Raw genomic sequence first — 12953 nt, 5'->3', positions numbered from 1 at the left:
CTAACGGCATTTACTGTAAAATCTGCATGCCCATGCCTGCGTGTGGTGTGGGATGCATTCACGCCATTGTCGAGGTACGAGAGCATGGCATTCTGTCGGGCTCCCAGCACGGGCCTTGATTTTTGGCTGACACGTGATTCTCCGCCGAATTGCATTCACTGATTCCGCCCATGGTTTTTGAAAAGGTGGAGAGTGAAGAGGGTGGCCCAGACAGTAGAGACAAGGCCTCTGATATTTATCCAATAGTGGAAGCGCTGGGTAGCTCAAAAGGCCAAAACTGAAGGACTGGCTTGCAGATGATGCAAAGTTGACTGGAAGGTGAGCTGCGAGGAAGATGCAGAGATGCTTCAACGGGATCTGGATAGGCTGGGTTAGTGGGCACATGCATGGCAGATGCAGTATAAAGTGGATAAATGTGAGGTTATCCACTTCGGTAGCAAAAATAGAAAGGTAGATTATTATTTAAACGGGTGTCTTCATGCATCAGTCGGTGAAAGTAAGCGCACAGGTACAGCAGACAGTAAAGAAGGTAAATGATATGTTGGGCTTCACGGCAGAGGATTTGAGTATAGAAATAGAGATGGTTTACTGCACTTGTGTAGGGCATTGGTAAGGCCACACCTTGCTGTGGAGGGAATGCAGCGAAGGTTTACCAGGCTGATTCCTGGGATAGCAGGACTGTCAAATGCGAGAGACTAATTTGTGTAGGATTACATTAATTGGAGTTGAAAAAAGTGAAAGGGAATCTTGTAGAAATTTACAAAATTCTAACAGGATTAGACAGGGCAGATTCAGAAAGAATGTTCCTGATGGTGGGGGAGTCCAGAACTAGGGATCATAGTTTGAGGATAAGGGTAAACCTTTTTGGACTGAGGTGAGGAGAAATTTCTTCACCCAGAATGTGGTGAATCTGTGGAATTCGCTACCACAGAAAGTAGTTGAGGCCAAAACTTTGTGTAATTTCAAAAAGGAATTAGGTATAGGGGTTCCCTTGGGGCTAAAGGGATCAAGGGATGTGGGGGGAAGGCGGGATCAGGGTATCAAACTTGATCTGCCATGATCATGATGAAGGTTGAGCAGACCTGAGGGGCTGAATGGCCTTCACTTGCTTCTATTTCCTATGTTTCTATGTGTGAAAGGCTTATAAAATTGGAGCATTCGTGCATAAATACTAGTGGAACCTAGTTTTGTGATCAAAGTTCCAGCATGGCTTTTCCATAAAATGATAAAAGCCTTAACGCTGTATGGATTTAGGATGTAATTATGTGTAATACAATGTGAGAAAAATAAGTAATGTAATGATTAGTAAGCAGAACAATAGGCATGGCATGTCTTCATGATTTAGCTGTTCCACACAAATGTGATAATAGCTGTTTTCATGCTCTAGCTTAGAAAGAGATCAGAAAATGCTGGAAATGCACAGCAGGTGAGTTAGCATGATCACAATGGACTGTGTTTGAACATGGATCTCTTCTCCTCAGTACCATACACAACTGAGCATTCTTAATAAGTAAACCTAGACATTTGGGCTAAAATGGAACAGTTCTTCTTGTGTACTCCTGCCATGACACCGATGCAGCAAGGAGACAGAAAGCTAGGTCAGGGCCCAAATACACCAAGTCCCGACTTAATGATTAGTTTTCATTGGTGTGTATTTGGGGTGGGGCCTATGTTTGGTGTGGAGAAAGTGAGGCTTGGGGCCAGGGACTTCAAAGCTCTGGCCTGGAAAATGCCAATTAGGGATGGACCTAAATAGAAGAAGCATAAAGACCACAGGACGTACAGTTGTCAAGTCCATTTTGGAGGTGTCCAGGCCTGCATTACAGCATGAAACTCAGAGAGGGAGGCATACCTCCAGTTTTTCAAATTCTTTAAATCGGAAAGGAAGCTGTATGGAAGATGCTGGCTGTCCCTCCACCTTGGCAGGACCAGAAACATAGTGGGAAGGAATGGACTGAATCCAATTTCCAGCCAATAGATTTAGAAGAATGGAGTGAATTATTATATTTTTCATTAATGGAGTGTGGACATTGCTGGCAACGCCAGTATTTCTGTCTATCCCCAATTGCCTTTGAGATGGTGATAGTGAACCACCTTCTTGAACTGCTGGCCTGTGTGTGGTACAGGTAATCCACAGTGCTATTAGAGGAGGAATTCCAGGTTTCTGACCTAGAAATAATGATATTTTTGAATAAAGCTGGTGTAGGACTGAGAGGTATTTGCAACTGGTGGTAATCCCATGCACCTGCTGCCCTTGTCCTTCTAGGTGGTGGAGGTTTTAGGTTTGGGAGGTGATGCTGAAGGAGCTTTGGTGAGTTGCTGCAGTGCATCTTGTAGATGGTACACACTACGAACACAATGTGCCGGTGGTGGAGAGAGGGAATATTTCAGATGCTTTATGGGGTCCCAGTCAATCAGACTGCCTTGTCCTGGATAGTGTTGAGCTTCTTAAATGTTGTTGGAGCTGCACTCATCCAGGAAAGTTTGGACTGTTCCATCAAGCTCCAAACCTGTCCCTTGTAGATGGCAGACAGGCTTTGGGAGTCAAGAGATTAGTTACTTGCCACATAAATCCCAGCCTCTGACCAGCCCTTGTCGCTGCACCATTTATCTGACTTCTTCAGTGAGGTTTCTCGAAAATGGTAAACCCAGGTGATGATGTTGGGGTTCAGAGATGGTAATGTCATTAAATGTCATGGGGGGGAAAAGGAATTACCTGACCATGGCCATGCGTGCCCCGGACCCCCCCCCCCCCCCACCGTACCCTCAGCCCCAAATAATGTCCCCCCTTGCCCGCGGATCGGCCCTTCCTCGACTGTGGTGGCACTGGACTGAGTCCACAACCGCCACACCGAGTTCCCGACGGGTGAGACCATGAGAGACCCACGGCGTTGGGAACGCGGCCGTTCGGGGGCAGAGCATCGGGAGGGTGCCGTCGATACGTGGTGCGGTGTACTCTCTGAATACGTCGCTTTGGAGGGGGTGGAACATCCTGAAAGCGGCGTCACCCCCGATTTCGTTGGAAACTTGGATTCTCCGGCCGGTTGCGGAACACGATTTTGGCGTCGTTTGGAGAATCCAGCCCCAAGTCTCTCTACCCAACAACAAAAACTGCTTCAAACAGCCACAGAACTAAACTCCACATGGTTCATGCCCAGTACGACTTTGAGATTGTTGAGGACGAAGAGCTTACTTTTAAAGCCAGAGAAACTATCAACATTTTCGATGATAATGACCCTAACTTGTGGAGAGGAGAGCCAAAACGAGGAGTCGGGCTATTTCCTTTGAAAGTTGTATCGAGCCAGAGAAGGTTTTTGTGGCAGAGGAGACAACTGACAAGACATTCAGCCTTCGGAGGCTGAGCCGGTTTATGTCGATGAGGAAAAGGTGGACGAGGTATTGCAGTTGCTTCCAGATGCAATTCCAACCGATCAACAGACTCGGCCGAACTATTACATCTGGAAGATGTCTGTCAGAAAATGGGGCCAATTATTGACGAGAAGCTTGAAGTGCTGGACAGCAAGCACTCGGAGCTTGACGTCAAGGTTTTAGAAGCCGTGGAGCTGTACAACAAATTGATGAATGACGTTCCTATGTACTCCTCCATGTACTCCAAGCCTCAGAGCCAGTCCCAAGCTCAGGCTCAGGCTTAATATACACAACAGTCAGTCATTGTTCCTATGCAGGCCAGATCCAGAGTGTGGCTTACATGTCAACGGGCATCTCGCAGGTGGCAACCAGCCACAGCTACAGTTTAGGACCTTAGCAGATTGGTGCACTGAGGTCTCTACCCCTGACCATAAACGCAGCCTTGCAACCCAGAACAGTCAGATACCCTGCATGAGCCACTGGACTGCCACAAGCATACATGAACCAAATGGCAAACCTTCAAGTGATGACAGGACCAGCAAACCCCCGAAATATCGCAAGCAGGACTGAATAATGACATGTCCATTTATCAGAACACTACCGTCAGTGAACCTCCAGCTGCAAGCTACTCCATGGCACCCCAAGCCCAGCATGTCCCTCAGCAACACCCTGAACTATTTTCAGCAGCCTCTGCTTTCAGAGAAGTACACCTGGTGTGCTTCTTTCAGCAGATATCCTGGTTTCCGTGTTATTGTGCTAGGTGCTGCCCTGCTGAGATTTTGTGACTCGCAGTGGGAGCACGGCACTCATGAGTAAGGTCTGCATTCGAGATGTCCCTTTTGATGGACAATTGCTGCGGACAGCTTTATTTCTCCCTCCCTTTTGCTTTCATAAAAAGTGACAGTTAAAAAAAATGTTATGGAGAGGTGGCAAGAATTTCTCTTGTTGGAGTTGGTCATTGCCTTGCATTTGTGTGGAGGAACTGTTAATTGCCACTTAGCAGCCCCAGCTTAACTCTTGTCCAAGTCTTGCTGCATGTGGACACAGACGGCTTCATTTTCTGAGGAAGTTATAAATGGAACTGAACATGTAGTATTCAGTGAACATCCCCCCCTTCTGACCTTATGATGGAGGGAAGGTCATTGATGAAGCAACAGAAGATGGCTGGACTGAGGACACTACACTGAGGAACTCCTGCAGTGATATCCTGGGGCTGAGATGATTCATCCCCAACTAACACAATCATCTTCCTTTGTGGAAGATATGACTCCAAAATAGGGGTGTTTTCTTACAATTCCCATTGGCTCCATGTTTATTGGGTTTCTTGATGCCACAGCTTGGATTAAAGCATGGCTAGGAGCAACCTGCATGAGGCATGGTGTGTTCTCGAGTACAAGTCTTCAGGTCCACAGCTGGGATATTGTTGGGCAATTAGGGGCGGGATTCTCCGACCCCCGCCAGGTAGGAGAATCGCCGGGGACGGTGTGAATCCCGCACCCGCCGGCCGCCGACTTCTCCGGCACCGGAGATTCGGCGGGGGCGGGAATTGCACTGCACCGGTCGGCGGGCTCCCCCCCGGCGATTCTCCGGGCCGCGATGGGCCGAAGTCCCGCTGCTTCTATGCCAGTCCCGCCGGCGTAAATTGAACCAGGTCCCTTACCGGTGGGACCTGGCGGCACGGGCGGGCTCCGGGATCCTGGGGGGTGGGGCGCGGGGCAATCTGGCCCCAGGGGATGCCCCCACGGTGGCCTGGCCAGTGATCGGGGCCCACCGGGCCTGTGCCGTGGGGCACTCTTTTCCTATGCGCCGACCATCAGCCTCCGCCATGGCCGATGCGTAGGTGAACCCCCCCCCCCGCGCATGCGCTGGGATGATGTCAGCAGCCGCTGACGCTCCCGCGCATGCGCGGACACGCGCCGGCCGGCGGAGTCCCTTCGGCCCCGGCTGGCGTGGCACCAAAGGCCTTCCATGCCAGCCGGCGGGGCGCCCACCACTCTGGGGCGGGCCTAGCCCCTAAAGGTGCGGAGGATTGGGGTGGCCCGACGCCGGAGTGGTTCAACCGCCGGGACACCCCCCCCCCCCCCCCCCCCGCCGGGTACAGGAGAATCCCGCCCTAGGTCTTTGTGGTATCCAGTGTGCTCAGTTATATCTTGATTATCACTGATAGTGGATCAATTTTGCATGGCTGGGTTCTTCAAACCAGGAGGGGAAAGGTCAAGTGGGAAATGGTGGGTGTGGGTGCAAAGATTTGGCTGTCTGTGGAGTTTTGCTTGCATTTCTTTTACAGCATTCTTGACTGGCTTAACGGCTAGTAGGGTGCTGCCACAGATAAGGAATGTTCAACTGTTAGCTGGAGTGTGGGAGATTAGTGACTGTTCCCCATCTCCAACACCTGGAGACGAGTCCAATCCTAGTGGAGGTTCTAGCCCAGTCAGGGTAGGTATATGTGTCTTCAAGTAGCAAGTGTCTGACGGGGTCAGGGTGGATGTGATCTTAGAGAAAGAAGTATTTTTGGGGACCGGGGTAATTTTCCTCTTGGCCCACATGTATTGTGCAAGGTTACTTCTCTTTTCTTTGAACTGTCATCACCCTCCTGTGAACTCTGGGGTTTCTCAAGGTCTGGGTTAACCTATAAGGGAAGTGTTACACAGTATTTGCCCTAGCCCCTATAACTAACCTGAGCCAACTTAACTGGCGTCTAGCTTTCTGGCCTTACTCCAGAACTTGCCATCCTTAACCAAAGTATTCCAGTACAGCTACAACACTGGCATCTACCGGGCAGTTATGCCTTGTCCACAAAAAGCAGGGAAAATCCAACACGACCAATTATTGCCCATCAGTCTACTCTCAATCATCAGTAAAGTGATGGAAGAGGTCATCAAAAAATGCTATCAAGAGGCACTTGCTTAGCTCACTGACACTCAGTTTGGTTCTGCCAGGATCACTCAGCTCCTGACTTCATTACAGCCTTAATCCAAACATGGACAAAGAGCTGAATACCAGAGGTGAGGTGAGAGTAACTGCCCTTGACATCAAGGTCGCATTTGAAAAAGTGTGACAGCAAGGAGGCCTCGCAAAACTGGAGTCAATGGAATCAGGGGGAAAGCCCTCTTCTGGAGTATTACCTGACTCAAGGACAAAGAAGGGAAATTATGTATAGAACCAGAGGAAGTAGGTGAGGTCCTTAATCAGTATTTTGCATTGGTATTCACAAAAGAGAGGGATGTGATAATTGGTGATGTTTCAGAGGGATGTGTAAATGCTTTAGAACAGTTTGTTATTACGAGGGAGGATGTGTTAGGTGTGTTAAAAAGCATGAAGGTAGACAAACCCCCAGGGCCAGATGGCATCTATCCCGGATTACTGAGGGAGGCAAGAGAAGAAATTGCTGGGTCTCTGACAGAAATCTTTGTTTCCTAATTGGCCACAGGTGAGATCCCAGAGGAGTAGAGGATCGGCAATGTTGTTATTTAAGAAGGGTTCCAAGGATAATCCGAGTAATTATAGGCCAGTGAGCTTGACGTCAGTGACAGTGAAATTGTTGGAAAAGATTATCAGAGATAGGGGAAAGAATTCTCCGACCCTCCAAACTCGCGCTCAGCTTGGAGGCAGAGAATAACTCAAAATAGGCTCCCATGCCGGCAGGCGATTCTCCATCGACTGAAGAATCGCCGCAGGTTGCGCGCGTGCGATTGACACGCTGCCGGTTGGGGGCTCGCGCTTGACAGGCCATGTGCCCGTCGAGTTCCGCCAAGTCCCGCCGGCGTGGTTCACATGTGGTCCCACCTGGAGGGACCTCGGCGTTCTGGCTGCGGAAGCCATCTTGGTAGTGGTGGGGGGGGGGGGGGGCGGCGGGCGGATCCGACTCCAGGGGCGGCTTCCACGGTGGCCGCGATCGTGGTGACCGATCAGCCAGCGTGCTCATTCTGGAGGGGGCCTATGTTCCTCCGCTCCGGGCCCCTGTAGGGCTCTGCCATATTGCGTGGGGGCCGGCGCGAAGACGGCCGCCGTGTGAATGCGCAGACCCGCTGCCCGCCGCCATGTGCATGCGCGGCTGTGCGGTCTGTACAGCAGGGCTCCGCCGTCAGCCAGAGCTGCGGATGCGTCCCGGGGCTCTGCTAGCCCCCTGGAAAATGGAGAATTACCTCGAACTTTCTAGGAACAATCCGGAGTTATTCCCGCCTGTTTTCTGGCGTGCATTGGGACTTAGTCCCCAGAAGGGAGAATCCCGCCTGGGATCTATGCACATGAAATGAAAGTGAAATGAAATGAAAATCGCTTATTGTCACAAGTAGATTTCAAATGAAGTTACTGTGAAAAGCCACATTCCGGTGCTTGTTCGGGGAGGCTAGTACGGGAATTGAACCGTGCTGCTGGCCTGCCTTGGTCTGCTTTCAAAGCCTGCGATTTAGCCCTGCGCTAAACCATCCCCATGCCAGGGTGGATTTACCAGATTACCAGCATGGCAGTTGCAAGGTGCCAAGGTGACATCAGGGGTACCAGGGTATAACCCTGCCGAGTGCCTGACCACCTGGGCCTCTGATGGAATGGGAGACCCCTCAAGTGCCATTATGACTGGTCCACGTGTGTGGAAACCGGGGCTACACAGCGCCACGGCAAGGTCTCCCAGGACATTTGGAACATTTGGAAGTAAATGGTCTTATTAGCGACAGACAGCATGGTTTTGTACGAGGAAGGTCATGTCTCACTAATTTGGTTGAATGTTTTGAGGAGGTAATAAAAATGATTGATGAGGGAAGGGCTGTGGGTGTTGTCTACATGGACTTTAGTAAAGCATTTGATAAGGTCCCTCATGGCAGGCTGCTGCAAAAGATTAGATCACACGGGGTCAGGGGTGAACTAGCTGAATGGATCCAGAACTGACGTGACCATAGAAGACAAAGGGTAGCAGTGGAAGGATGTTTTTTCGAATGGAGGTCTGTAACTAGTGGTGTTCCACAGGGCCTCTGCTCTTTGTAATTAAATGACTTGGGAGAAAATGTAGCGGGTCTGATTAGCAAGTTTGCAGGTGATACTAAGATTGCAGGAGTTGCGGATAGTGATGAAGATTGTCAGAGAATACAACAGGATATAGATAGGCTGCAAAATTGAGGCTGCAAAATTGGGCAGAGAAATGGCAGATGGAATTTAACCCGGACAAATGCGAGGTGATGCCTTTTGGGAGATCCAATTCAGGTGGGAGCTATAAAATAAATGGCAGAACCATCAGGAGCATAGACACACAGAGAGGTCTGGACATGCAGGTCCACAGATCCTTGAAAGTGGCAGCACAGGTGGAAATGGGTGTAAAAAAGTATATGGCATACCTGCCTTCATAGGACGAGGTATCGAGTATTAAAGCTCGAAAATTATGTTACAGTAATATAGAACGTTGGTTAGGCCACATTTGGAATACTGTGTCCAATTCTGGTCACTGCACTACCAGAAGGACGTGGAGGCTTTGGAGAGAGTACAGAAAAGGTTCACCAGGATGTTGCCTGGTATGGAGGTAATTAGCTATGAGGAGAGATTGAATAAACTGGGATTGTTCTCCCTAGAGAGACGGAGGCTGAGGGACTACTTGATAGAAGTTTATTAAATTATTCGGGGAGATAGGGTGAACAGTTGGAGGCTTTTTCCCAGGGCGGAAATGACAATTACATGGGGGCACAAGTTCAAGGTGAGGGGGGACAGGTTCAGTGGAGATGTGCGGGGGAAGTTTTTTTACACAGAGGGTGGTGGTGGCCTGGAATGCACTGCCAAGTGAGGAGGTTGAGGCAGATACGTTAGCGACCTTTAAGACTTATCTGGATAGGCACATGCAGACGGGGTATCGAAGGATACAGGCGGTTGGTCTAGATAGGACACATGATGGGCGCAGGCTTGGAGGGCCGAAGGGCCTGTTCCTGTGCTGTATTGTTCTTTGTATAAAGTAAGATGGTTGTGGTGATAACAATCTTTATTAGTGTCACAAGCAGGCTTATATTAACACTGCAATGAAGTTACTGTGAAAGTCCCCTGGTCGCCACACTGCGACGCCTGTTCGGGTACACTGAGGGAGAACTCAGAATGTCCAAAACACCTAACACCGTATCCTTTGGGACTTGTGGGAGGAAACCAGAGCACCCGGAGGAAATCCACGCAGACAAGCTGTGAAGCAACAGTGCTAACCACTGTGCTGCCATGGTTGGAGATCAATCAACTCAGTTCCAGTACATCACTGCAGGAGTTCCTCAAGATGGTGTCCTGGGCTCACTCATCTTCAGCTGCTTCATCAATAACCTTCCTTCCATCATGAGATCAGAAGTGGGGATGATCACTGATGGCTGCACAATGTTCAGCACCATTTGTGACTCCTCGGATACTGAAACAGTCCATGTGCAAATGAAGCAAGATCTGGACAGTATCCAAGGTTGGGCTGACAAACAGCAAGTAACAAGTACACCACACAATTGCTAGGCAATAACTATCCCTAATAAGAGAGGATCAAACCATCCTCTCGGGCGGCACGGTAGCACAATGGTTAGCACTGTTGCATCACAGCTCCAGGGTCCCAGATTCAATTCCCGGCTTGGGTCACTGTCTGTGCGGAGTCTGCATGTTCTCCCCGTGTTTGCGTGGGTTTCCTCCGACAGTCCAAAGATGTGCAGGTTAGGTGGATTGGCCATGCTAAATTGCCCTTAGTGTCCAAAAAGGTTGGGTTGCGTGAGGTCACGGGGATAGGGTGGAGGTGTGAGCTTGGATAGGGTGCTCTTTCCAAGGCCCGATGCAGACTCAATGGGCTGAATGACTTCATTTTGCACTGTAAATTCTATGATTCTATGAACCATCTCCCCTTGACGTTCAGTTGCATTACCATTACTGAATCCCCCACAATCAACATCCTGAGGGTTACCACTGACCAGAAACTGAACTCGACCAGCCATAGAAATGCTGTGGCTACAACAGCTGGTCAGATTCTAGGAATCCTGTGGTAGGTAACTCACCACCTCTCTCCCCAAAGCCTGCACACCATCTACAAGGCACAAGTCAGGAATTTGATGGAATACTTCCCACTTGCCTGGACGAATAAAGCTCCAACAACACTCAAGAAGCTCAACACCATCCAGCACAAAGCAGGCCACTTATTAGCACCCCATCCACAATCACTCCCTCCACCACTGACACACAGTGACTGCAGTGTGTACCATCTCCAAGATACACTGCAGAAACTCCCTCCAACTCCTTGGGCCGCACCTTCCAAACCTCCACCATCTCAAAGAACAAAGGTATCAGATATATGGGAACACTGCAGCCTGGAAGTTCCCCTCCAAACTACTTGAAATCCACTGTCGCTGGGTCAAAATTCTGGAATTCCCTCCCTACCAGCACTGTGAATATACCTGGACAACATGGACTGCAACAGTTAAAGAAGGCAGTTCACCACCCTTTTCTCAAGGGCAATTATGGATGGGCAATAGATGCTGGCCTAGTCAATGACACCCACATCCCAGGAACAAGTTTAAAAAAACATTGTTGCCAAACTATCCATTCGTTCATCAATGTCTCAAGCTGACTCTACCCTGTCTACAAGCCAACTTCATTACACCATAAAACCTCTAATCTTAACTGTTTTAACTCCGAGACTGTCTCTCCCTATTCTTTGTTAATAACTGGACAGATCTACCCTAATGTTTGCCATGCTGATGTAATCTGTAACCTGAGTTTTTCAATGTCCATTTGTCTGTGCATTTTGGCGCTCCAAACCGGAGTCCCTTACTTTTGTTGCCTGCTTTCTTTCTCTCCACTTTATCCTTCTCATTTTATCTCTCCTGTGCCCTTGATTTTCTGTTGACAGTCATGTCTCATTTTATTTTTCCCCTCTTGGATGCTTTGCTCCCCAAGTCCCTACTGCCAACCACTCACTATTCCTCAACTTTCCTGCTATCCTGCTGCTGGCACTATCTTCCATCTTCTCTCTGCACCCTCTCTCTTGGCAATGAACCTATCGAGTTGTTCACCAATGTCTCTTTATGAGCAACAAACCCAATTTCCCTATTCAACTCTCACTGGCCTTCCCACCCAATGCATCGCTGGGAGCCAATCTTGGAAGCCGCCTTCCCATGTTGTACACCTTTCCCACTACTGACCCTCTAGACTCTCCCAGCAGATCAACAATTGCTGCTTAGCTCCACATCCACCTCCAGTATGTATAGTCACTTGACCATAGTGTGGATGATTGCATGGACATGCAGCCATGGAAGAAACTTGATTAAGGCTCCAGTGACTCCAGTGTTGAATGGGAAATATGAACAATGGGATGTTTCAAGGCAATTTTGAGAGACCATCTTGCCTCAATGAAATGTAAAATCCAGGAAATATCAACCCTTATACAAATCTTTGAAATAGTATGCAGCCCAAGTGGCTATTCTTCCAATATCTGGTAAGTATGACTTGAGCTTATTGGGCTTGTAAGGCAGATGGGTTTAGAAGACAACCTCCTTCCCATTTCACTCACCTGTCCTACTATTGACCCCATGGTGTTTGCCAGCAGATGAACAATTGCTGCTTCGCTCCACATCTCCCTCTAGAATGTCCATTCATTTGGGCAAAAATACTTTGCTACTGTTGAGTTAAGAAGTTTGGTTTAGCATATAAGTAACTGTGCTCTTTGTACTTTTAATATCTTTAATGTAACTGACTATATAAAATAGAATATAATTAATTGTATTCATGCTGTTTGACTTTGGTGCAGTGAAATTATTTTGTTAACCATTTCAGGAAAGGGATAAGAGATTCAGGAGACTGATCAGGAAGTTGAGAGCATGAAGGAAGAGAGGGCCGCCCTGCATCAGAGAGCGAGGTCAGAATATAAAGCACGTGACACTCTCAGAGTTGGGCAACTTATTTATTTGTATGTTACTGACATCTTCTTTTGTTGCTAAAGCAGCATCAAATAAATGTGGGTTGGCTCAATGACCTCCCAGAATGGGACTAATGATTTTTTTTTTTCTTGCACCAAAAGCAACAGTGCCAACAACAGCTGGAGAGCCAATAACATTAAATGTGGGAGCTGCAAAACCAGCGCTTTCGCCACAAACGTTGAATGCTGCCAAAGGAATCCACTCAGAAACACATCTTAACATAAAGTCTTGTCACCTTCTTCTGTCTCTGATCTACTTTTATTTTTCTCACTTGTCTGTTATTGAATGTTCATCTTGTGCTTTGCCTAAAGGCTTAAGTAAATCCTTGCTTAATCTGTTTCTCCTCTCTCACCAGTATGCTTCAGCTACCATTTGCAAACCCAGGGGCAAAGTACGGAGGTTGTGACAAAACCAATTAAGAGGATGACTAACTAGATTTCAGATAAAATACAAAGCCTCTACAAAAAAAAAAATGACACGTCCTCGAGGTGGATGTGGTGGAAAATATATAAATGTTGTAAAGTGTTTATTCATTAAAATGTCTGATTTATGTTACCTTCAAGTTAATTGTATTTTCCCAATAAGAGTTTGAAACTTACAGCTACAGTCAGTGGCTCTTTCAGTTTCTTCATTCGTTTATTTTTTACAATTGCACACATCATTGTGCTGTTGCACAATACC

The 12953-nt window shown here is 48.2% G+C and overlaps 1 long non-coding RNA gene and 1 pseudogene across 1 annotated transcript in view; both read left to right on the top strand.

Annotated features, from left to right (window-relative positions):
- Positions 1 to 12726, top strand: part of LOC140425014 (uncharacterized) — a 53103-nt gene extending 40377 nt beyond the window's left edge. The window contains exons 2-3 of the long non-coding RNA XR_011947743.1: positions 12130 to 12211; positions 12628 to 12726. This is a non-coding gene — a long non-coding RNA (uncharacterized lncRNA). The remainder of the gene's footprint in view (positions 1 to 12129; positions 12212 to 12627) is intronic.
- LOC140425644 (signal transducing adapter molecule 2-like) lies at positions 2640 to 4185 on the top strand (annotated as a pseudogene).
- Positions 12727 to 12953: the final 227 nt, after the last annotated feature.

The sequence above is a fragment of the Scyliorhinus torazame genome, chromosome 6 (genome assembly GCF_047496885.1).
Source record: "Scyliorhinus torazame isolate Kashiwa2021f chromosome 6, sScyTor2.1, whole genome shotgun sequence".
Classification (NCBI taxonomy): domain Eukaryota; kingdom Metazoa; phylum Chordata; class Chondrichthyes; order Carcharhiniformes; family Scyliorhinidae; genus Scyliorhinus; species Scyliorhinus torazame.
Note: the sequence above shows the minus strand (reverse complement) of the source record. Positions and strands in the feature narration are given on the sequence as shown.